The sequence below is a fragment of the Silurus aristotelis genome, assembly GCF_946808225.1.
Source record: "Silurus aristotelis genome assembly, chromosome: 27".
NCBI lineage: Eukaryota > Metazoa > Chordata > Actinopteri > Siluriformes > Siluridae > Silurus > Silurus aristotelis.
Window position 1 is genome coordinate 6,529,641 of NC_139600.1, and position 27,109 is coordinate 6,556,749.

The 27,109-nt window shown below is 38.4% G+C and overlaps 1 protein-coding gene across 9 annotated transcripts in view; it reads right to left on the minus strand.

Annotated features, from left to right (window-relative positions):
- The window catches only part of adgrl3.1 (adhesion G protein-coupled receptor L3.1), a 203,832-nt gene extending 181,932 nt beyond the window's left edge, over positions 1-21,900 (minus strand). For 5 of the 9 annotated variants that reach the window (XM_083532497.1, XM_083532495.1, XM_083532494.1 and 2 more), the window contains exon 1: positions 21,353-21,878. The gene's annotated coding sequence lies outside the window, so the exon portion shown is untranslated. Of the gene's footprint in view, positions 1-21,352 lie in introns of all 9 variants that reach the window. The other 4 variants (XM_083532500.1, XM_083532499.1, XM_083532498.1 and 1 more) reach the window with 3 other exon arrangements.
- Positions 21,901-27,109: the final 5,209 nt, after the last annotated feature.

Genomic DNA, 27,109 nt, shown 5'->3' on the forward strand with positions numbered 1-27,109 from the left:
AAAGATAAAACTTATTTTTTTTACAGATGCAAAACGCTGCATCGCTATACGAATGCCAACTTGATGCCGATGCACATTTAATGCATCACATTTTTTACTCTCATGCCAATGCATCTATGCGACTGTGAATCTTACCACCCGTAGTGTTTGGATCGGTTTAAGGATTAAATGAGCACTTTGTCTTTATAGACAAGGGCACAGAGAATATGTAAAGGTGTAAATGCTGTGTCAGAGACATAAAAACAGTATTGGCATTATTGGCATCTTTCATGACAATGAATGTAATTGAATAGCAATTGAAAATTAATAAGCACATACTCATAAAATGTGTACTTAGACACTTTCCCAAGTAATATTTTCCCATTTAATATTTTAAGGTTGTTTATGTTCTTAATTTTGTGCATTTTATATATATATATATATATATATATATATATATATATACACACACACACACACACACACACACACACACACACACACACACACACACACACACACACACACATATATACATACATATAAATAATGCACAAAATGAAAAACATCTATGGTTACAGTTGTATAAAATCAAGCACCCGGGCATGCAGACTGCTTCTACAAACATTTGTGAAAGAATGGGTCTCCTCTACTAGCTCAGTGAATTCCAGCATGGTACCGTGCATAGTCAATAGCTACAGACCTCCAAACTTAATGTGGCCTTCAGATTAGTTAAGGAACAGTGCAATATATAACTAAGAGCTGCAAAGCATCGGATGCAGTGGTGTAAAGCACGCCGCCACTGGACTCTAGAGCAGTGGAGACGTGCTCTCTGGAGTGGCGAATCACACTTCACTGTCTGGTAATCGAATGGACAAGTCTGGGTTTGGCGGTTGCCAGGAAAACGGTACTTGGCTGACTGCATTGTGCAAAGTGTAAAGTTTGGTGGAGGGGGATCATGGTGTGGGGTTGTTTTTCAGGAGTTGCGCTCGGCCCCTTAGTTCCAGTAAAAAAGAACTCCTAATGCTTCAGCATAACATAACATTTTGGACAATTTTATGCTCCCAGTTTTGTGGGAACAGATTGGGGACGGCCCGTTCCTGTTCCAACATGACTGCACCAGTGCACAAAGCAAGATCCATAAAGTCATGAATGAGTGCGTTTGGTGTGGAAGAACTTGCCTGGCCTGCACAGAGTCCTGACCTTTACCCGATAGAACACCTTTCGGATGAATTAGAGCAGAGACTGCGATCAAGGCCTTCTCATCTAACCACAGTGTCTGACCTCACAAATTCTGGAAGAATGGTCAAAAATTCCCATTAACACACTCCTAAACCTTGTGGAAAGCCTTTTCAGAAGAGTTGAAGCTGTTATAGCTGCAAAGAGCCAACATCATATTAAACGCTATGAATTAAGAATGGGATGTTACTCAAGTTAATTTGCATGTGAAGGCAGACCAGTGAATACTTTTGATAATATAGTGTATATACATATGCATATATACACGTGTGTGTGTGTGTGTGTGTGTGTGTGTGTGTGTGTGTGTGTGGGTGTGTGTGTGTGTGTGAAATAATCCATAAGAATTCACCTAATTAACCATTTATCTAATTTAATCTTCTATTTCAGGGTATTTCCAGTCCATTTTATTTACCTTTTGAAAACCAGCAGCCTCTTTTGAAAGAGCAAATATACAGTATCAAGTAAAAGATGTCACAGATGTCACCCTAGGGTTTTAGTATACCCAAAATAGATAAGAAAGTCTGTCCGTCCTACAAACACATCCATAATTGCCACAATGCATCGATTTTTACTTCAGAGAAAGAATTTTAATGTGAAACAAATACATAAAATCATACATTGCTGCTGTAAACATGATGTAATAAGGTATAGTGCGTGTAGACTATATATGCTGCAGTGATCAGTGTTCAGAAAACCATTGTTCACCACGATAATAAGGTATGAAATAATTTAAGGAAACTGCGTGAATTGATTTTTAAACAGTGTCACTCCCACAGCAAGAATGATGTGTTACAACAACGAGCTTAACAAATACCCGCAATCTCGCCTTGCAGATGGAACTACAGGTTGTGACTTGGTTGTATATGAGTTTGTTAAGATCATGATCCATATGTGTGTATGTGTATATACACATACACACATATGGATCATGATCTTAACAAACTCATATACAACCAAGTCACAACCTCCTGGTAGAGGTTTTGGGCACAACATTTTGCCTCACGTAGCATCATGCAAGATGAAATCAATCTTACCGAAAGACTCCTTCCACGACTGTGAAACAGCCCCATAGCATCACTGATCCAGCGCCATGTTTCACAAAGAGTTTAAGGGCATTTGTTGTCAGTGGACCTGATGATCCTGATCTGACCACAGCACACAATTTCAGCTCCTCTAACACCCACAGGCTCTGCAATTTATGGCCCCAGAAACAATATAACAAATGCAATAAACCTATATACAGTATACACTATAGTGTATGTGCTGACTGGACATATGTGTGATTAATTTGTAAGCAGTGGACGTAAGCTAAGAAAGAGAGTGCAGTGAATAAAAAGCTATAGAAAAAAGAGAGAAAAAGCAAGAGATCACATCTAATCACATCTCACTGAGCAAATACACACTTAACACAAATATTATTTACTATATTACCCATTTTAGTTACTGTCCTTTTACTTGATTTTTGACTTTTTTTTTATTGCACATCAATATTACAACAGTTATTGTTCTGTGCTTCATTTCAGGGAAAAAAAGTCATACCAATTAACTATTTCAAAATTTAAATAGAACAGATTAAAACAAAGAAAAAGAAAACCCAAAAAAATTGTTGTGCCATGAGCTATTAACAGTTCATTGTAATTGCACTTCCTTCCTTTCTGGAGAAAAAAAAAACAAAAATCAAATGTACACCTAGCACCCGATCGTCATCTTTACCTCTCATGATGCATTAACAAGGATCTATCTTTTTAAACCCCCCCTCTCTCTCTCTCTCTCCCTCTCTCTCTTCTTCTTCTTCTTCTCTCACTCTCTAATTGGGTGTGTTATAGGGCTCAGGGCAGTGAGCATCACGGTCATGGCTGGATGCACAAGCTATGGAGAGATTCAGAAAAAAGCAAAAGAGAGAGAGAGCGAGAGAGAGAGAGAGAGAGAGAGAGAGAGAGAGAGAGAGAGAGAGAGAGAGAAAGGGAGAAAGGGAGGGAGGGAGGGAGAGGGACCAGCTTTGGACTTCAGGCTATAACCAGGCAAAAATTGCAAAAAAGGAAGCTGTTTTTTAACAGAGGAGAGAAAAGAGTAATGAGGGACTGAGAGAAGTTAATGGAGAAAGCAAAGGAAAAGCCTGAAAGCGTGAATGAGAAAATGTCCCAGCTGAGCGTTTGGTAGAGCTTCAAGGATCTTCCTTCATTCCTCTCGTATCGATCATGGCTGCCTTACACATATTGATATCTCGGAATTATAACATTTACTTCGCTCTTCAGACTTGAGACTTCACTTGAAAAACAGGAGTCTTAAAAATATTTGTGTCATAATTATTGGCACCCCTATAAATTCACATATGTAAAATGTATTTCAAAATTACACATTTTTAGTACACCTGCCTGGCTATTGTTCAACTATGGCTTCCTGTTTCACAAGGGAACAAATACGAGTTAGCACATAGTCCAAATTCTGGTATTATACTATACATTTTTATATATAATACGATCACATCATATATACTGAAGTATTGCCCTTTCTTTGAATTTCCTCTGAGACTTTGAAAGAGAAAATACACTGTACAATATACAGTATACTGTATTTCCTCATTGCTTTGCTGTACTACTGAAGGGCAGGTACAAGCCTCTACAGAATTCTGTATTCTTAATGATAACAGCCCTATATTGCTACTCTCACATTTCTGTTTTATGTAATTGTTTTATTAATTTTCTTAATTATTTTTTATTAAAAAGCATTTTTTTGTGTGTGTTTTTATTACTTTTCTGTTAGTTTCTTCAAATTCTTTGCATTGTTCCTTCTAGAATACTTCTTAAGGGCATCACTATTTGTTGCCATTTTTTTATAGTATTTTGTTTAGATCTGTTGTTATATCTCCTGTATAGATGAAAGTTGAAGCTGAATATTGGGCTATAATGTTTTACATAACTAATAAATTTTGTCACTCCTTAGAACATATCACAAGTGCCCCAATGCAGTGATTTTCATCATGGAAAAAGTTTTTCATTATGTGAAAAAAAACGACATAAAATTCTGCTGTTCTAAACATTATGTTCTAAGATACTGTGTGTGTGTGTGTGTGTGTGTGTGTGTGTGTGGGTGTGTGGGTGTTACTTTCTATTCTCAAACCACACACACATTAATGTGAAAGCTGCTCCATCGGTCACCATGACGATAAGGTAAGGAATAAAATTCAGAGCGGCATTGATTTTTTTCCCACAACAGCACACCTTGACGTATATTATTTTTTACTCGTTGTGAGCAGGTTGTTACCGTAGCAACGACAATTTAATCTGGTACATAAACCAGATAGAAATAGAAATAGAAATGAATTGATGACTTTCTGACTAATCGCTTTATTAAGTGATTTGTAATTGTGTAAACACCGTATCCTGGTCAGGGTCAAGGTGAAAACATCTTAATTGTGAAATGAGAATGCTACCCACTGTGTGACATACTGAACAGCGCAGGGATATAAATAAATGTTTTAAAAAAAAAGTGGTACAAAAACACACAAACACTCACACCTCTGCTTTGTAGGCTCATTACAACACACATTTCACAGCAACCCAGAGAGTGAAAAAGGGTAGTGCTTTGTGTCTCTGCTGTCAAATATAATGCCAGAGCACAAGAGTATTATAAAATGAAAAATTTTCAAGGACTAATACGATGAAGCTCACATAAAATAAACTCTGAAAGGTATCTAGGATACTTCATACTAGTATACTGCATAGTTTTAGTCATAATTCTAATTATTACATTAATGACAAATTTAGCATTTTTGTTTAAAAAAAATGGCTCTCGCTGTCACTTATATCAGTGGTCCCCAAACCCCGGGGTGCAGCCTGGCACCGGTCCATGGGTCAAATGGTACCGAGCTGCACAGAAAGAATACATAACTTACATAATTTCCATTTTATTTATTATTTGATTCTGAACGATGTTGTTTTATTTGTTTGTTTAATGTTTTATTTTGGACAATTACCGATTTTCTCCACCACATCTGTCTATGACTCACTCTTGATGCATGTCATGATGTCTCGGTCACATGTCTTACCTCCATCCCGTACCTTCTTAAAGGAGCTGCTCCGGCTGCTAACACATAATACATTACCGCTAAATTGAAACCCCCTAAGCTAGCAAAATGAACAAAAAAAACCCCACTGTGGATTCACATTTATTATTATATTTAGAAAATACCATTTTTTTTGCTGGTCGTATCATTTTGTTTTGATGTATTCATCCACCACACTTTAATACAGTCCGTGCTGCAAAAAAGTTTGGGGACCGCTGACTTATATAATAGCACTTGATCCAGCACACCCTCTTATTTTTATAAGTATTCATGACCTTGTAGCGAAATGGCAGAAAAAGTTTAAGCTTGGACAAGAATTAAAAAGCTTCTGAGGTATGAGTTAAAGTAAAGGACAGGACAAAAAGAAAACCCTTTTTTTTACTATATTATTATTATACTAAATAATTTATTTTGAATTATTTACTCAAAATTAGGCCTTATTCTCACTCTATTTCTGTATATATATATATGTATGTCATATCTTTTCTTTCTGTTTTCTCATCCTGATTCATTGTGTACATGGTAGGGGAAGTGGTAGCTCATTGGTTAAGGTTGGGTAACTTGTCGGAAGGTCAGGGGTTCAAGCACCAGTATCGCCAAGCTGCCACGCTTGGGCCCTTGAGCAAGGCTCTTAACCCTCTCCAGGGGCGCTGTATCATGGGTGACCAAAGCTTCTATGCAAGCTGGGATATGCGAAGGAAGAATTTCACTGTGCTGTAATGTATATGTGACGAATAAAGGCTATTCTTTTCTACGTGTCTGAGCAGAATGTTCGAGACTGACAGGCACTCCTTTACAAAAGCTCAGAGAGATAACAGATGGTACCAAGTGCTAAAGAAATGGCGAGGGAGAATGAAAAAAGCGAGAGCGAACGTCTTCGACGAGCAGAAAGAGAGAGCAAAACTGCGTCTCTCTCTCTACACAATCCCCAAGGAGCATCAGATCCACTGCTTATTGCTTAGTGACAGTTCTACATTAACTACAGAACACAATCCTGTTTTCCATCACCTCAACAACGCCCACACGCCCACACACACACACACCTACACACATATATCCGTGACTGCCTACAGACTTTAAATGAATTTACTTTCTTAAGTGTTTTTCTTGTGCTCAATAAGTCATGGCAAAATCAGCACTCAACTTGAAAGGGACTCGAAGTTTCAACAATCGGAGTCTACTTTCACGATCTGATTTGACATGAGCTTTCAGCGAACATAGACAAATTCAATGTCACTTTTTTATGCCGCACTAAGACAAAGAATTTTTCATAAAATCATATCATATGTTTCATACAATTATTAAACTAAACTAAATATAAATGCTCTCATGTAAAGGGTAGACAAATGCTCCAAAAGTATTTTCAGCTTATTTTGAATACATTGACTACCGTATTTTTCGGACTATAAGCCGCTACTTTTTTCCTCGTTTTGAACCCCGCGGCTTAAACAACGAATTGGCTAATTTATGAATTTTTTTCCCGGTTTCACAAAATTCAAGCCAAAAGACTGTACCCCCATAACATTAGACCAATGAAATTTCCAAACGGAAACGAAAAAACGCACCTCACCTGTGTTCTGAGCTGCACGGCATCGGGAGAAAAAACTTTTTTCTTAAACGCACGACGATGCCAAAAGATAAACTCCTGAGAGAAATAGTTGTGAAAGGAAGGAGGAAGACAGTGAACAATGACTTTCTTGGTAGGCTACTGTTTAGATACAAGCCGTTGTAGCACGTTGAGTCTGGGTCATAGGAGAGCTCGCTAACTCCAGTTGCAACAGAAATCATATAAGCACAGACAGGTTTCCAAAACTCGTGCTTTTTTATTATTCTTGGCAACAGCGTTACGGGTTAGAAACTTAGAAATAAGCATCAGAAAATAATAAGGACATATTCCTCGGTCTCCACACATGCAGTAATAGCGGAAAAATGCGGCACCAGGCTATTCCCAAAATACCGCTATGCTCCTAAAGGAAGCGCAACATATTTCACCCGTTACACCGTGTAACAGACACTGTCTTTCGTTAAAGCCTGTGTAAAGTTTATTAGTTTCAGTGTAGACAATTCAGTGGGTGCGGCTTATATATATGGGTGCGCTTAATAGTCCGGAAATTACGGTAATCAAAATGCCCTGCTCATGCACTAAATGAGTCCTCTCACATTTTTTAGAAAATTATATTCTATGTATATTGGGGTGACCCTCAAATAGCTGAAGATCCAATGCTTCAATAAATAAGCCTGCAGATGTGTTATGAAATGAGGGTCATGCCATTTTGTGATATGGGGGTGCTCAATGTCTGATTTTACAAAGAACTATGAGTTTTCTCCAAATAAGTACAGCCTATTATGATAATGTTGTAAATAAAAATGTGAAAAGAAAGCTTGAAAAAAAAAGTGACAGATTTAAGTCATGATCCGTGACCAACACAGGAGCATTTTGGTGGCAGGGATTTTAATATTTAATAATGTCTGGGATATTCTGTACTGGTATATTTTGATCTAAATTAATTATGTCAATTAATGTAGTGATTATTTTTCGGTGTATGATGTTGTGCTGTACTTAGAGTGCAGCCAACTTCACTATACAAGAGATGTTAACAAGAAAAGTTAAGAGAGCAAACAGTCATCTGGACTGTTCTCTATCATGGAATGGCCTTCCCAGTCACCACACCTAAATCCCATTGAACTGTTCTAGGATGAACTTTGGCAAGTTTTACAAGAGGCATTGGAAAGTATTTCAGTTGAATGGTTTGAAAAAACTCGCTGTCTGGATGCCAAAAGTGTGTAAAGCTTTTATCAGTTCCAAAGGAGAATTTTTCAATGAAAATAACATCTGTACATTTATATATTTGTTTGGTCAAATGCAATCATATAGTTACATTTCAGCTGAATGTTTGGAGAAACAAACTGTTCAGATGCCAGGTGTGTAATTTATGCTGAGGGAAAAGTCATGTAAATTCTTTGTGTTCTTCAGTAAAAAGAAAAAAAAAGCTGACCTTGCACTCATCAACCACTTTACTAAACTAATCAAGTAATAATGACAATACAAATGAAGTGATAATAGTGATAAGAGAGTTACATTGAGTGTTGTTGTTATGTTTTACAGATACAATGAATAGATCCAGATAGGTTTCTTACATAACTTCCTTTGTTCTTAAAGGTAACAAAAATGGGCAGATGGTTTATGATATGATATTAATACTTTGTTAATATATTTTGTAGGTATCAGAGTATCATCAAAGAATTTGTTTTATTTTGGCAAACTTTTACTTCCCTACATTGTAATGCATAACATTTTGTTATTGACTACTTTAAAATCAGTACATAAATTGTATTAAATGAAGCTACGGCAAGTGTAAACCTTTGGTTCTGGTGAGAGTGTGTGTATGTAGTTAGGGTTCTCTTACTGTAACTATAAAAAAAAAATCCTTATAAGAATCCGATGTGCAGGAGAGTGGAACACTGAAAATGTATCCATTATCCACATACAGTTTTCATAGATCACTAGATTTACTTTTTATACTTAAATACGTTCAAAAGCAAGTAATTTTAGTCCAGTAGAACTGGAAAAGGACTACCGTTATATATTTACTGTAGTAATATTTGCACTTTTACTGAAGTACAAGGAGCAATTGTCCACTTTATCCACCAGAAAATTTCCTTAAAACATGCATAAACAGGAAGGTAGCACAAAATCAAATCAGTTCCATTAACTTGCTGTGTAAAATTATAATGATGATAATTAATTAAAAAGTATTAATAATAAATAAAAATTGAACATAAATTCTAAGGCAAGACACCCCTAACCCCCTGAAATCATAATACCTAATTATGTAAAAAAAAAAAAAAAAAAAGAAAAGAAGAAGAAGAACTAATCCAAGTAGGTAATGGTAATGTAAAAAGCACATCAGAATGAGTAAAACTCTGTAGGAGTCTCATTTGCATTATCTGCTCTCGCTCCTTTTGATGATAATTTAATAGAACTCACATTTTGAAACATTTACACACCAGGCTGCAGCAGATTACTCAGTGTGTGTTTCATTCAAACCAACAAGGTTTTACAAGTACACACCTACAGAGCAGAGTGTTTATGGAAACATCGTGATTGACAGCATAATGCAGAGCTTTCAAACGGTCCAATAAATCAACAAAAAATAAAATGAAAAAATGTTGCCAAATTTCAAATACACTTTATGAATTCCATTCTATCTACAAGCATGAGGTCATTTGTTTCAAGACCAATAAGATTAAAGATATTCCTACTTGCGGACACAATATTGCAACACAAGTACAAAAGGTGCAGGGTTTAGCTCCACAAACACCACATCCTACTATTAATTTACAGTGCCTGTCGAAACACAGGTCTCTTTATATCCAACAAACTAAGTAAAAGGCAAAAAGACAAGTGAATTGGACATAGAATCACTGTAAGAAGGTTCTGTGAACAGATGAGTCCAATTTTGACATTTCTGGCACAAACAGAAGAACTTATTTAAGACAAAGAACATAAGTGAAGGTGTTAAAAGCTTAATAGCTTCTAATGGTTAAAAAAAAGCTAATAGTGGTAGTTTTTTGCAGCAGGAAAGATCGAAGACTTATTCCGGGTAAAAGGAATACTGAACAAACATGGCTACTATTTCATACTTCAACACCATGCAATTCCATCTGGTCTGCAGTAAATTAGGACCAACTTCATCATTCAACAAGACAATGAGCTGAAGAATACATCCAAGCTCTGTTAACAGTCCAGCAGTGCACTGGAGTGTCATACATCATGTAATGACCTGCCCAGTCACTGCACCTAAATCCGATTGAACTGCTCTGGGATGAACTGGATCACAAGGTCAGAAAGAAATCTCCAACTAGTGAAGAACACTTTTTTAAATTTTTACAAGGGGCAAAGTATTTCAGCTAAACGTTAAAAGAAATGAGCTGTCCTGATGCCAAAAATGTGTCAAGTTGTTATTCATGCTAATGGGTGATTTGTTAATGAAAATAAAGTGCACAATTTGTACATTTATATATCTGTTTGGTCATTGCAAATTTTCATATCATTAAATTACCTATTTTTTTAACATTTAAACAAAAAAAATACATGGATGTGTCTCTCAAATACATAAGTCTAGATGTTTCCATACTAAATATATTTTTAAATAAAAAAAGGAAAGATTCTACTTTCTACTGTCACCATTCGCTAGATAGTCCTTGATGGATGCTATTTTTTAAAATCTTGCATTTCCAACTTACTGCCTCCCAGCATCATTTGGACACACTTGAAATCTTCGCAACTCAACTGAACCATGATGGATCTCTAATGCCACATTCACACATGCAGCCATTTTATCGCTGTAGTCGCCAGTAGGTGTTCCTTCTTTTATGAGCGGGTGATGCAACTAGCAGAAGTGCACTCTGCTGTCTTGACTCCCATGTACCAAGTCAATCCATATTTGCATAAACCTTTTTCACAACTTGTTGAGGTGCTGGACACACCCACACCTAGTCAATAACGCTTGTTGATTGCCAGCTCTTGCTGAGAATTGATGGTCTCCAGTGGCTCTGTTGCTGCTAATTACTGTATGTGTGAACATAGCTTTACTCTAATTATTATACTAGATGCCTTATTTATTTTTGTTATTTTTAGACACTAACATGAGATATTAGGCACTTTGTCTCTGTGTAAACTGGTTAAAAATCTGTAAATTATAACAAGTACAAAGAAACAATATTGAAAGGTTAAAACCATTCAGGTGCTTAAACTGATAAAGATACTTCCTTTGGTATAACAGTAAAGCATTTGAATCGCAACGACGCTGATGTATGAGACGAATAACTCGCCACGCTCTTTGGGTGGGAAGGATGCTATCATCCATCAGATTGGAGTGAAAATCCCTAAAGATAAAGGCTTTCATTGTACCCACACTGCTCTATATCCTGCATGTCAGTCCACAGAGTGTGTATAATTTGTGGATTATACTGTACAGTATACATCTTAGAAAATCACATTATAGCTAACAGATTAATAGCCATCAGATAGAGAGGAAACTAGAACATGTTGATCAGAAACACTGATCAGGACGACATAAGATAATGTGCGAGTCTGTGTGTAAGAAACGGCTGAAGCATTGCCTAGCAACACCTTTTTTAGTCAATTATTGGAATTATAACCAAAATAGACTATAAAAAACTTGAAACCTAATCACAATTGGATATGAAATCCGAAATAATCCAGAATTACACGGTTTTTGCACAATGTCAAACTGTAAATTAGTAAACTATAAGACGAATCTTTTCAGGACATTTTAGGTTAAAATAAACAGACAACTTCCCTGCACATTGTTGAATCTTGTTATTTTCCGTATAAATACGTGATGCCTCGGAGACACTGAAGAAAAAACTAAAAAGAGCAGCTGAAATATAAGAAATATTTACATTTTTAACCAAGAAATGTCCTCATGTTGTAATCTCATAAAACCCTAAACTGTACAATAAATACAGATTATATACAATTAATTGTTGATAGCTAATCCTTATTACCTCTGCAATTGATCAAAGAACATTTTCTTGTTGTATTTGCAATAAAAAAAAATTTAGATGGTTCCCATCCTGAAGGTACCAGTCAATTTTTCTGCCTTTCAAAAAAATAAATAAAAAAAGAATAGCCCACATTATTTAGCTTAAAATAAAGATGGCAGCCGAGGACACGCTTTCCTGTTCCATTCTTTACCCTATAAAAGAAGACAAGGGGTAAAAAAGTTCAGTGCCCCTGACTCCGCTGCAGTTGTCCGAGCCAGGAAGGAGCCATTGATCTGTCGAGCAATCAAACCTCAGTGTGATCAATCAATCACCGAGCAGCTTTATTTCCTCCGCTCGAGTCCATCACGGCCACGTACACACAGATGTTTACATTTTGCTTTAATTCAATTCAGCGAACAAAAACAATGAGCTTTGCTGTCTGTTTCTGACGAAAGATCTAAACGGTGGATTAAATTTGGAATATCAACAATACAAAATATATGCCATTTTTGATCAAATAGTTGATATAGAGCTGTGAGGGTTTGTGTTGCCATAACCACTGCATTACTGATCATATCATGGACACAAATTCATTTCACAGTTTTGTTTTAATTGTTACTATAAGGCTAATATACTGAATGTATTCACTGTTTGCAGTGTTATAAAGTATTTGAGTAAATGTACTTCATTACTGTACTTAAGTATTTTTTTACTCTATAAAAGTTGACGTTCCCTGGTAGTCGAGTGGTTAGGATGCGGGATCTCACCGCTGCGGCCCGGGTTTGATCCCCGGTCAGGGAACCAACCCCAGCCACTCCCAAGCCCGGACTAATCGGGAGGGTTGCGTTAGGAAGGGCATCCAGCGTAAAAACATGTGCCAAATCAAATATGCGGATCATGAATACGGATGATCAGCTGTGGCGACCCCTAATGGGAGAAGCCGAAAGAAATAAACTAAACTAAAAGATATAAATAGTCCTGCAACTATTGACTATTTTGATAATCGTTCAGTCGGACGGATATTATTTTCCTTATTTTTCGACTTATAGGATTAAAAACTATATACAGTAAAACCCCGTTGTACGAGCATAATTTGTTTTTGAAAATTGTTTGTAGGTTCATTTGCTCGTACGTTCGAACCGATTTTCCCCATAAAAATGAATGTAAAAGTGATTTAATCTGTTCCGAGATCTCATTCGATCGCTTATTTCTGCACTTAAAAAGTATTTGTAGCCTATTTTAACAAACAAATACACCGCAAATTACCGTAATGTAAACATCATTTAACACTGAACCATGTGGTAGTGGTTGATTGCGAGTGTGAGACGCGCACCACGCTCGTAACCTCCTCCGTTTCCATGGTAATTCTTTTTACTTTCGTTTTCACAGCACCATCACTGATTTTCTTCGGAGACATTTGTCAAGAATTCTAGTGAAATAAAAATATAAAACAAAAAAAAGTTAAGTTTTGCTGCACTGAACAACGAGAGCGACCGAGTGATACGTCATCATCTAAGTGAATGATGCTTCCCTCCGCCGAAAACGGGGAACCGGCAGCGTGGGTTTGCTCGTGCCTTCGAAATTTGCTCGTGAAACAGGGTAAAATTGCGCGAGCAAGGTCGCTTGTATCTCCGTTTGCTCGTACAACGGGCTATTCTTTTTTAATTAGATGTTCTGCTTATTAAACTTTCTTTTGGCTTCTCCCGTTAGGGGTCGCCACAGCAGACCATCTGCATGTTTGATTTGGCACATGTTTATACGCTGGATGCCCTTCCTAACGCATCCCTCCCCATTTATCCGGGCTTGGGACCGGCACTAAGAGTGGCTGGGGTCGGTTCCCTGACCGGGAATCGAACCCGGGCCAAAGCAATTGAGAGCATCGCATCCTAACCACTAGATCACCAGGGAACCTAGATGTTCTGCAAGCGAAAGCAATTTGTGTAAATCAACATTTGTATTGTATATAATAGCAAGTTGAGAACTTTGCTTACAAAAATCAATATAAAATATAATACAACATTATTTTGACAATTATTGTTTAATTATATACACAGAAATTTTGTTAATTTGTAAAGAGAAAAGCATCTTGACTATATAATTAATTGAATCGTGTATAATAATTAAATGATTCATTCATTCATTTTCTCCCGCTTATCCGTAATTCGGGTCGCGGGGGCAACAGTCTAAGCAGGCCCCCGCCTTCGACTGCTGCCCAATCCTCACAGCACCGTCCCTTAAGGTCCCTCCTGCAGGTGGTGAGCCCACGGGAAGGCGGCCCTACGTCACTCTGACGTCACGGACCTTGATATTTCCCTCGTAAGGGACCCCCGGAGCATAGAGGGTTAAGGGCCTTGCTCAAGGGCCCAAGAGTGGCAGCTTGGCGATACCGGGGCTTGAACCCCAGACCTTCCGATCGGCAACCCAGCGCCTTAACCGCTGGAGCCACCACTCCATCATATTATTATCATATTAAATGATATATGCATAAATTAAATATACCAACATTAAAAACAAACATTTGAACGCAGTAAAGCCGCAGTAAATCACGTTTAAAAACAGATAAATTACTGTTATAGTAAATGCTATAAAAAGAGAATATAATGGAGAAACACAGCAAGCTAACAGACTTCATAAAAAAACAAAAAAAATATGCATTGGTTCACAAATTCATAATCATTTGCTGAAAACAACAACAGTGACAAGAAATTTAATCGTTTACTGCTGCTGTTATTTGCTGTTTTTAGATTTGGTGTTTGTTCGCACCCTTTTAATTGAATCCATCACTATGTCGCGAGCGAGCCGATTGCGCAACCTGATGCTTGCGAATCACACCAGAACAGATCAAGTGCGACTTTCCTGAAGTTACAAACAGTTTAAACAATCGTACTTCATTAAACTGTACCATTTTCACATCATGAGGATTCTACAGTTTTTACTAACCGTGCTGATGTTTCACCTTCATCCGTGACTCCGCTGTTTTATTTTCCTGTGCTTGTGCATCACTGTTGCTGTTTTGCAGTAAGGTATCTATTATTTTACTCAAATATGATATTCAGGTATTTTTTACACCTCTGCACATATATGTAATCTTTAAACATTACTAGCTTCAAGAAAAAACATCCAAGTGACAATTTCACTAAAACTGGATAAATACATCACACGCAGTAGGATAGTATTATCACTTAAAATACAAGCCAGTAAGAATTAAGGTGTGTGTGTTAAAAAAATAATAATAATAATCATGAAGTACCTGCTTTTATCCAGATGGAATCTGCGTTTATTTGATAATGATCCAGGTTTTTTCTGGCAAATTAGCGTAGCAATATTAAGAGCTCATATTACCTGCTGCTTAATCGTATAAACGTTGATCTTGCATTTAGTGACTTTTCAGAGCAAGAAGCACTTGCACACACACACACACACACACACACACTTCTGTTTATAATCATGTACAGACCAAATAATAAACGTCTCTTAACGTTAATATAATTTTTCCAGCAATGTGCTAAAAATCCTTCTTTTCCTTTGTTCAAAATGTCCTTTTTGATCCCATACAACAGAAGGCATTTTTTCTCTTTCTCTCGCACTGACACACACACACACAAAAAAAAAAAAAAGCATATGCATTCACATGGAACATCATTGTACTCCACTACTGTTAGGACCAAAATAATCAAAGACCTTTAAGGTGGCAAATTGCAGCCCCATTGTGAACAGATCACACTCAGAGGTCTATTGTCTGGCAATAAACACACACACACACACACACACACACACACACACACACACACACACACACACACACACACACACACAGACTGATTTCCTGCTGCTTCTCTTCTAACATGTACCTACTCAATACCTCTAAGTGCTGAAGAGAGATGGACTGAGTGAGGCCGAGGTAAAAGATGTGGTTTCAATATTCATGTGAAACGCTTTTTCACTACTCAGAGAATTCGCTAAACAAGTAGAGCATGCACTTAGTAGCCCTGCTACATGGCAACTCCATTTACTAGGAGCTCATATATACATATAGTGCAAGCATTAGGCCTATTTCTCACGGAAGGTGCAATACGGTGCTACATGAAACTGAGCCTTGATACACAAAAAAATTACAAATCCAAGAATCTAAATTAAGCAATAAAATAAAATATAAAAAAAACTGTTTGGTAACCTGTCACTGTTTTCCTCACAATCTGTCTGGTTTTTTTTGTTCTTTTTTGGCACATATTCAAAAAATGCCCTTGTTATTAAATCCCTCAGCAAAACGTTGATGCCTTTATCGGCGAGTGTTATGCATCTCATTTGTTAGGTTTAACATGCAGTCATTTCTCAGTATTGAACCTGATTAATGCTCACAGTGCATTGTGGGTAGTGCATCCACAGACACACACATACAAATAGTGCCTCAGCCACTGAAGCCACACCATATGAATGCTCTGAACAAAATTGTCAAGATGCCTTGGTTAGCCTGTGCGTTATAGCCTGGTTTTTGCATTGTTTCTCAAAATGGCTGACAGTCAAGCAGAAAAACAAAAACTAGATTGTTTGAACCAGTGAACAGAGCCCTCACAAACAGAACCAGGAAATACCAATCCATCCATCAAAAGGTCAGGAAAGGTTGGAAGCAGTACCAATTAAGGGCTTGGGATTCACAGGCTTGGCTCTGAAAAAATAAACCGTTCAGTCGTGGCTGGGAAAAAAACATGCCTTGATGTGTTTAAACTCCGGCTGGCCAAAAGGGATAAATTTCAACATGTGTTCGATCTCAAACACACTCACATGTGTTATAACAAATGGGCCACAAGATCAACAGCCACAGCCTGCAAGATTCGAAATAAGAAACATTCACAACAAAGGTTCTTATTTACTTGAGATGATGCTGTCTAGTCATATAAAAATCAACCTCCCATAAGCTACAAAAAATAATTAAATTAGAATAAACTTTAGCAAAGAACAGTAGGTCCCAAATTCACAGATTTTGTTGTAGACTCATATGCATGGATTTGTTTGTGTATTTGTGTGTTATATTTTGGGTGATGCATGATGCTGCCACGACCATGCTTGACTGTAGGCAAGACACCATTTTTTTGGTTCTCCTCACCAGGGCGTGACACATGCTGGACACCATCTGAGCCAAACAAGTTTATCTTGGTCTCATCAGACCACAGGACATGGTTCCAGTAATTCATGTTCTTGGACAGATTGTCTTCAGCAAACTGTTTGCAGTCTTTCTTGTGAGTCAGTTTCAGAAGAAGCTCCTTCTGGGATGATGGCCATGCAAACCGACTTGTTGCAGTGTTTGGCGTACGATCTGAGCACTAACAAGTGAACCTTCCGCTTTAGCAACCTCTAAAGCAATGCTGCAGTGAATATGTTCTTTATGAGTAAGTTTGTCCCTGATGAGTGAGCTGGTGGTGACTGTGGCAAGAAAAAACTTCCAGAGATGGCATAAGGAAGAAACCTTGAGAGGAACCAGACTCAAGAGGGAACCCATTCTTATCCTTATATATTCAAAATGTTTGTCCATATAGTGTTTTTTTGTTTGTTTTTTTGTTTTTTTATTGTATATGCCATTGCACCATCATATCCTTTGCCCTTAAGGCATAAGTGATATTGTTATTGACTAACTATACATTTTTATATTATTTTAAAGTAATGTACAGTAAATTTAACTCAAAGGTCACAATAGTACCAATACTGTTGTATTGTCTGTGCTGTATGGAAAAATATATATATATATATATATATATATATATATAAAGAGAGAGAGAGAGAGAGAGAGAGAGAGAGAGAGAGAGAGAGAGAGAGAGAGAGAGAGAGAGAGACAACACTGTGAATAGAAATATGATAAATGTGCCACCATTCCACAATTCTGCTTGAGGTCAAAGCAAATGGCTCAGACTGACCTCTTTTCTACTTTCTTTAGATGCACGGTCAATCCAGAAATTCTCTAAAAAATACCAACTAAATGTGAAACAGAAATTAGAGTAAAAACTCACAGGCCATTTAGTTGACTAACTCAACAAGACGGTTCGTCATTTATTGTTTCTACTCCATAAACACCTTTTGACACTAATATTCTTTAGCGATTACTAATTATTAGCAGTATTATTATTAGCTGGCTTTATACTTCCACCAGTATAAACATACTGTAGGTTACTTCTTATATTATGGAGTTATATAATACACAGTATAGGCCAAATATGATGATAAGTAAAAACAGGTTACACAGTACTGCACAGAACAAAACAAAAATAATCGATACAATGTGCGTTAAACTTTTGTGTGTTTTGTTCAGATGTATATTGAAGCGGTAGGTACAACAGCTACATGAATTCCAGTACATGTTGACACAACACCGATCAGTCAGAACATTAAATCCATTATAAATATCCGTCTTGTGCCACCAAAGATCTCTGATCCATCAAGGCATGGACATTACAAGACCTCTGACAGTGTTCTGTGGGATCTGATGCCAAGAGATTAGCAAGTCCTGTAAGTTACAAGTCTCCATGGGTCTAACTTGTTTGGTCAGCACATAACATGAATAGCACTTGCCACAAATTCTCAACTGGATCACGACCTGAACTCTTTGTTGTAGATCTCAAATGATTAAAGAAAATGTGATTCTTTAGACCAGACCACCATTTTTAATTGTAACATGGTACACGTGGAGTTCACATGCCAATTGTTGATGCTTTTGGTCATGGGCAGGGGTCACTATAGGCGCCCTGACTGATCTGTAGCTATGCATCACAGTTTGCTGTGTATTGGGCTGCATAACCCATGGCTAGAAGCATCAACAATGGGCACGTGAAAACCAGAACTGACCCCTTTTAATTATAGCCGTTTTGCTTTTCTATGGGATTGGAGCATACAGCATACTAGCCTTTACTTACCACACACAATCAGCTTTCACACCTATGGCCCTCTCACCGGCCCAACGGTAATCCTCCTTCGGACAACAAGTGGTCGGTAGTGCCCCAGTTTAAGTGCAGATTAAAGACGTATCTTTTCAGCGAGTCCTACACATGACACATATCACATATCATAACCTTGTGCTCCAGTACATCTGATCACATGTATCACTGGGGAGTGATAGCCCCAGTGGTTAAGGTGCCGGGTTACTGATCGTAAGGTCGGGGGTTTAAGCCCCGGCATCGCTAAGCTGCCACTCTTGGGCCCTTGAGCAAGGCCCTTAACCCTCTCTGCTCCAGGGATGCCGTATCATGGCATCCTGAGGTTGCGCCAGTCCAGTTGTTGTCCCACTTAATGAAGATCGTGGACCTTTAAAGAAGTTGCAAACATCCCAAACCATCTCGAGTCATACCAGCGCCATTTGGAATCCACCTCTTGTGGAGTTTGGACATTGGACCTCTTTGAGTGTTTAAAGGCTCTGGAAGGGAGAAGCTGGTGTTGGATCTGTGATGATTTGAAATGTTGAGCTATTTTATGAGTTGCTTAGTAGTTCCTGGTTTCATAATGTCAAGTGACTGTATAAGACTGTAGAAAGGACATTACTCATAATCTTGTGCTCCAGTGCTCATGTTAGCTCTCACTCTCCAGTGTTCTGTATTGTTTAAAGACTATAATCACACTACTGATATTACTCAAATGAGGATGGTTCCCTTTCAAGACTGGTTCTTCTCAAGGTTTCTTCCTCTAACATCTAAGGGAGTTTTTCTTTGCCACGGTATGGCTGCTCATCAGGGATAAAACCACATCAATTCTGTAAAGCTGCTTTGAGACAATGTCCATTGTGAAAAGTGCTATAGAAATAAACTTGACTTGACTAGACTAGTAAACATTTGGTGTTGAACCCACTGGTTGTCCTTTTTTGTCTTACTTTTGGTTAGTACTAACCACTACACCCAGGAAACACTGCACAAACCTGCAATTTTGGAGATGCTTTGACCCATTCGTCCGTCACAGTTTGGCTCTTGTCAAAGTCATTCGGATCCTTACACTCGCCCAATACTCCTGCTTCCAACACATTAACTTTGAGAACTGACAATTCACTTCACACTCAGTATATCAGACCACCTTGACAGGTGACACTGTAACGAGATACTCAATGTTATTTACTTCACCTGCCAGTGGTTTTAAAGTTAAAGGAGGTCTTAATTCAACAAGAGAACAGCGCAGGTGTTTATTTTTACACATTATGCACTGCGAGCGTAAACTGAGAATTATTAACTCATCACTGTAGATAATGTTAGATTATACAATACAACACACACTCTAAACTCATGCTCAGTGTGGAAAAAGTTACACTACCCATGAATGCAGGTTTTCCATGCAATCATGTTGAAGCACTGGGTAGCTGGTACTATAATGTATACTTTATTTATGAATAACAAAACACTGTAGGCCTGTTATAGTCACCCCAACACTATAGTCTTCCCTGAACACTGCAAGCATAATCTAACAACAATCAGATTGTTGTACTTGTATTTGTCCCAGACTATAGCACACAGCTCCATTTTAAATGATAAATCAGCAAAAAATAAAGTCAGAGTCATATTACAGCGCAATGTGGAGGTACAGGCGTTGCTTCTCAGTTCACCCAAACCCTGAATCTGTCCATTCTAATATACATCGTGTCGCTCTTTCTGTGAGAAGAGGCACCAGAAAGCAGGGGCTGTATCTCCTCCTCTCCTCCTCTATATGGGTCACTGAGGTAAAACAAGCGTTGAAGCTGATGTGGTCATGGAATATCATGTGTGCGAGGAAAGAGACCACACTGACCACCATAATGCAATAAAACAAATTTATAGGAGACAATGAAACAAGTGTCCGGTATGTCATTATTGGCCTGTTAAATCAAGGTCATATGGTGTGTGTGTGTGTGTGTGTGTGTGTGTGTGTGTGTTAGGGAGAAAAAAAACGAATATAGGGGGAAAATAATGTCACGTGGATCGCTTTATAGCGTCCGTATGCGGAAGTCGTGGTGCTTTTGTTAAGATTTAAAAATGCGGTCACCCGAACACACACACACACGCGCGCGCGCACAGAGAGAGAGAGAGAGAGAGAGAGAGAGAGAGAGAGAGAGAGAGAGAGAACTGTGTGTGTGTGTGTGTGTGTGTGTGTGTGTGTGTGTGTGAAACACTGAAGCTGCGGTGGCCATCAGCGGTAAATGAACGCCAGGCCACCAGCGCTTTCCTTCTTCCCTCTGATAAACAAATGAAGGAAATCGCTTCATCGTTATGTTGCGTCCAGCTGCACGCGCAGGAATAGAAAACACGCAAAAAAAAAAAAAACACGCGCGCACCCACAGAACACGCGCGCGCGCGGCGCGCAGAACGACGCCCATTAAAACACCACGCACGACACGCAGAGAAGCAGCCCGTGTCAAATGCCTCTCTCTCGCTCTCTCTCTCTCTCTCTCTCTCTCTCCCTCCACACACACACACACACACACACACACACACACACTTCTCCAGCCGCTAATACAATCCCCGTTGCAGCACATGCATCATCCTGATCGCTCATGAGATGAGTTGCAGATGTGTGAGATTTGACTGATCCATCATCATGAAACCAAAGTCTTACCACATCTTATGGAGGGGTTTTGCGTGTCAAGCCGCGCGCGCAGTCAAACCCTACAGCCGTGTTTCTTCTCTTTCTTTCTTTCTTTTAAATCCTGCAGCTGAAAGACTCTCCCTCCGTTTGCGATTAGAAATTCTTCTTCAGCTTGATGTTTTTTTTTTTTGTTGTTGTTGTTGTTGGTGGTGGTGTTTTTTTGGTGTGTGTGTGTGTGTGTGTGTGTGTGTGTGCACGGACAGCTGTGACTCTCAGCTCTCAGGAGATCGGTGCGGTAAAGAGAGAGAGTCGCGCGCGCCGGAGAAGACGCGCACCGCGTATCCAGCAAGTCGCTATTTCGCTCGCGCTGAAAACATCATCCTCACCATCCTCATCATCCTCATCTCCAGCAACGCTTCGCGAGCTGACAGCACAGACAGAGACCGTGTGTGTGTGTGTGTGTGTGTGGAGAAGCGCGGTGATGCTCGCGCCGACTCGACTCACAGAATAGAGAGCGCGAGAGGGAGAGAATAGAGGGAGACAAGGAAGGAAAGAGGGGGGTTTGGGATAGGAGTGTGAGTGTGTGTGTGTGTGTGTGCGCGCGTGCATTTCAAAATGACCGGCTTGTTCGGATACATGGCTCCCTCTAAAGGTTGCGCATGCACACTGCACCCCCCCCCCCCTCCCTCGACCTTGCGTTCACCTGCGTTATGTAACACATCTGGACCCACGGCCATTTCTGAACATCTGGGAGCCTTAAAGGGTGCAGTTTAAGATTTGTTTCCTTGCTCCAAACACTTTCTGTGTACGATAAGGAGAAATGACACATAGGGGAAATTAAATTACGTAACGCAATCTTTTCCTACGCTTTGTGACCGCGTTCATCAGCTACACAAGCTATAGAAAAGGGTGTCATGGTGTTGTTGTAAGGACATTTGCTCTAGAATCAATATGTGACCCTTTCCTCAGCTACATCAGCTATAAACAGTAAGTGTGTGTCATAGTGGTGTAGTGGATACAACCCAAATTCCAAATTGTGCAAAATGTAAATGAAAACAGTGCAATGATTTGCAAATCTCACAAACACACATTCTATTCAAAATAAAAACGAAAAGGAACTCAAATGTTTAAACTGAGAATATAAACAATTTTAAGGAATTGTATATTTAAGGAATAGTATTTTTAATCTTAATTTCATGATGATATAAAATATTTTAAAATGATGAAAGGTCTGAACTACAGGCAGGTCAGTTCAGCCCCTGGACTCTTCTGATAGGAAGTCATGATATTGTAATAAATGCAGTATACAGTTTTTCTGGATAGAAGCATTTGTTGCTCTAAAACCTTTAAATACTCTTCCGCATTGATTGAGATGCGTCTTTCTGAACCGAGCACTGATCGCAAGTCAGATTGTCCCTCTCTTCTTTAGTCCGGAGGACATGGTGTCCATTGTTTTAAAAAAGAAATTCAAATGACACGAAATAGTTTTCCACTTTTGCATCACTCAATTTTAAATGAGCTCTGGCCCACAGAGGACAAACATTCGCGCATGCCTTGTTCATTGCGTGATAGAGATTTAACCTAGATTTGTGGATGACATGGCAAACTGTGTTTACAGACGCTGGTTTCTGGAGGAGGTAATGAGCCCATGCAGTTATTTTCATTACAGAATCATGACTGTTTTAATTGTAGTGCTGCTTGAGGGCCCGAGGATCACAAGCATCCGATATTGATTTTTGCCCTTGTTCCTTGTGCACAGAGATTTCCCCCAGAATCTTTTTTAAATTTCTGATGATATTATGCACTGTAAATGATGAGATATTCAACTGTTTTCAAATGTTATATTGAGGAACATTTTTCTGTTGTCCTAAGTGTGGATGTGTGGGCATGGATTTGCATTCCATTCAGGGTGGATTCATGTCTCTACCATGATCTCGATTAGGAAGAGGCATTCACTTAAACTAAACATGTCATTGCTACATACTGTATTTATTCCCCTATCATGACAAGATGAGGCATTAAAAGGACATGTTATTCAGCATGCTGACATGGTAGTGTGTGTTGCACTGGTCAAAATCTCTGAGGCATAAGTAGCTTTGTTGGAGTTTTAAGGCTAGTCCAACAACCAGAAATGTCCATCCAATAGCAGTTCTTTGGCCAGACATGTATAACATTGGACAGACACTGAGCCCAGATTTTGTATGTGAATGACTTACAGGAGCCGTACAGGATTTATTAAATATGCCAGGAAAATTGACAACAATCTTACAATATTACACAAATCACAACAATGCTACTGAGCCACAAACAAGCATCTCAGGAACATGTCATTGTGACTGCTGGTCGTGGTCTTTTTTCATAAATAGATGAGGTAAAGAGAGTCTGACACATTTGTGCATAATGATATACAACAGTATCTGATGAACTGGCAAATGAGCGTAGATAATGAAGAATGTCCCTAGGCATAGTTACATCTCCAAACTCAATCTATGCACATTTTAGAGAAGAATCAACAGACAATTACAAGGTTGCCAGATTCTCAATTATTATGCCATATTGGGATTTTCTTTTACACCAAAATTCTCCACATCACGAATCTACACAATTGTGAATCATTTTGCACAAAAACATAGTATAAGTGCATACACTAATCACAGCAAACATCTTTTAAAGATTGGGAGAGGGAATTATGGATCGTGTCCATCCACCTGAAAATTCAGATGAGGCCAAAAAGAAAATAGAAAAGAATATATCTTTTTCCTGGGCTAGTTTCAGGTCTTGGGATGGACTTTTTTCTATGACTTGGCAACCCATGGTAGTGAAAAACCACTTGAGCTGCTCAACTGTGTGCTAGAATAAATTCATATTGTCCACTCTCAAATGTCTACTGCACGGAAAATTCACTAGCCAGTAGCAGCCTATAGTGAAAGTCAAGTGTGATAGCCTCTGGACTTTAATTTAGTTTTGGTTTTAGCCATGTCATTATTATTGTTCTGCCTCTCTGACATCTACGGTCATGAGCTGACTAATGCTTCTGTTTTACACTACACAGTTTGGTCTCTCCCTCAAAGACTCTTATGTAGCTGTTGTTGACTAGTCACTGCAATTTGCTCTTAAATCATTAATCAGGCTTAAGAGCACCATTTTTTGGCATAAAAATAGCAAACATGCATGGGGAACAAATGCAGTTTAACTAGCATTCATTGACCTAACCATAAGGTGAAATTGTTGTAGAATATTTTGTGACTGCATTAGTGAAATAGTTTCTGAAAGCAGAAGCCAATCTGGTTCTGTGTCCTGGAGAAGCCCAAGGGAGGTACTTTTTCAACCCCTTAAAAAAAAAAAAAAAAAAAAAACCTGACAAAACACGCAAAAATAATTTACATTGCTGAATGTGAATGTGCCAGGAAATATTTTTTTAATAAAAAGATCAAATTAAAAAAAGTCCTTCAAGCACAGAGTTATTCCAAATGTTGAAATGGCTGACGAACATAATGCAGCCTATGATGTTTTCACCTCTAGCTGTATGAATAATACACAGACTTAAAATCTACCGCATGCATTAAATGAACATAAATCATTTTTAGAACCTAATATTAGTGTAAGAGACACTGGGAAACGATCACAGCGGGTGTATTGTGTATTTGACTAATAGACCAGAAGAAGAAGAACGCTAATGTCCTACAGGCTCAAACACATCAGACATGCTCCATGACTCCTATGCTCACACATTATTTATTTGTAAATTTTGCCCGGACAGCACAAAAAAAACCCCTGATGTTTTTAGGGGGAAAGTGTATTGTCGTTTGAAAAATTTTAAACAAATGAAATTAATTTGTTTTTTATGTGGAACCGGCGTATGTAGATTACCGTATTTCTGAGTCACGTTATATAATTTCATTTCCATTTTCATTTACATGGGAGCTGTGAGGCTTTCAAAATCGATTAGCCTTAGGCTGTGAACACTGGCATGAAAAATGGTTTAAATGATTAAGTGCTCTTTGTGAGGCTTAGATCTGTAACACTGGGAGTTGTCTTCTTAAAATTAGTATCCCTCACTGTTTTCATGTGTGCTCTCCTGCCCTTCTCTGTGTGAATCCTGCCCTGCTTTATTAACCAGCATTTTTTTTTTACATTGCTTACAGGTTCTTTGGATTGGCCAAAAAAAACGTTCCAATAGAACTTCAAAAGGTTCTGCCAAAGGGACGCATGCTGTAGATGGAGCCATTATTTATGAGTGTAGATACAAGTACATTACCAACACAAATCTAGAACATAGAGCCTTTCAGGGTTACCTCAGGTCATCATTAAAAACAGATCAATAGAGGATGCTAGCAGGGTTATTACTGTAAGCCAGAACTGAGGCAGAAATGAAAATGTCTATAGTCATGTTCTTGAATACAAATAACTTATAGGAGAAATTTGATTTGAAATGGAAATAATTATGACTGCCCTTAAAATAAATTGAACTGTTTTTTTTTTTTAACCACACCTTATACCATACGTATGATTAATGATTATTCACACAAAAATACACTACACCCTCAGAGATGAGTAAATATAGAATCTAGGGTTTTTTTTTGGTCAAGTGGAGGAAATGGTAGTTAATAAGACGTTGGATTTTTTATCTGAAGGACGCGAGTTCAAATCTTGGCACTGGCAAGATGCTACAGCTGGGCCCTTGAGCAAGGCCCTTAGCCAGGAGCTGCTTAGTTAATGAGGCTATTGTGAATTGTTTTGTGTAAGAGCTACTGCCAAATGAAGGAGCTGTATACTTGTCATAAGGAGCTTTATACTTGTCACATGTACTTTAGAGCACATTGAAATTCTTTCTTCACAGCGATGCTAGGGAGTTGCAGTCAGTCATGATACAGATGGTAAAGGGTCTTGCTCAAGGGACCCAAGAGTGGCAGCTTGGTGATATTGAGGCTTGAACCCAAGACCTTCCAATCAGTAACCCAGAGTTTTAACCACCTCCCCCAAAAAATTTCACAAATGTAAATGTATTAAGGGGTTTGACTTAGTATCTATTTAATAGGGAGTACATTCGTTGTAAAGCCATTCATGATTGTCTCCACTGCTGGGGGATGGAGAGGTTGTATTTTTATTACCCAAAGTCAATCAAAACTACACTGCTGAAGATCAATGTGTTCTCTGTAACCTCAGATGTTTTTATTTGTATGGCAGAATTGAAATGTTCTGTTGTTCATTTTAAGGTTCAACATGTGAATATTGAGATGTTTTTCTGCTCACCATGGTTAAAAAAGTGCTATATTCTGGTAGAAGGTTCAGGCTCCCTGTCAGCTCAACCGAGTCTGGCCAATGTCCTCTATCCTTTTTCATTAGCAAAGCATTCCAACCCACACAACCACAGCTTATTTGATGGGTTTTTTTTTGTCTTTTGCACCATCCCATTCAATGTCGGAAGGTTGCCAAATAAGCATTTTAAAATACATTTTGGGTTTGCTGCACTCTGTGGCATCACCTTAACACTTGGGCTTTGAATCATTAGCAAAATTATGTCTACTTTTCTGAGCTTGCGATAGGCTTCTAAGTCTAAATGAGTCCAAGAAACTGCTTTTTTTTTTTTGGTTCTTATTTTTGTACAGCTTTTAATGTATCTGTATACAAGCCAGTAAAACAAACTTTTTTCCCACTTCACACACCACAGCACCGACATCTCTGACCTTCTCTCTGCTTATTCTACCTATAGAGCGTTAAGATTTTTCTAACCAGTTGTTTTAACTGTTGCACAAACTCGGATGAGGTTTAAAGGTGACCAGGCAG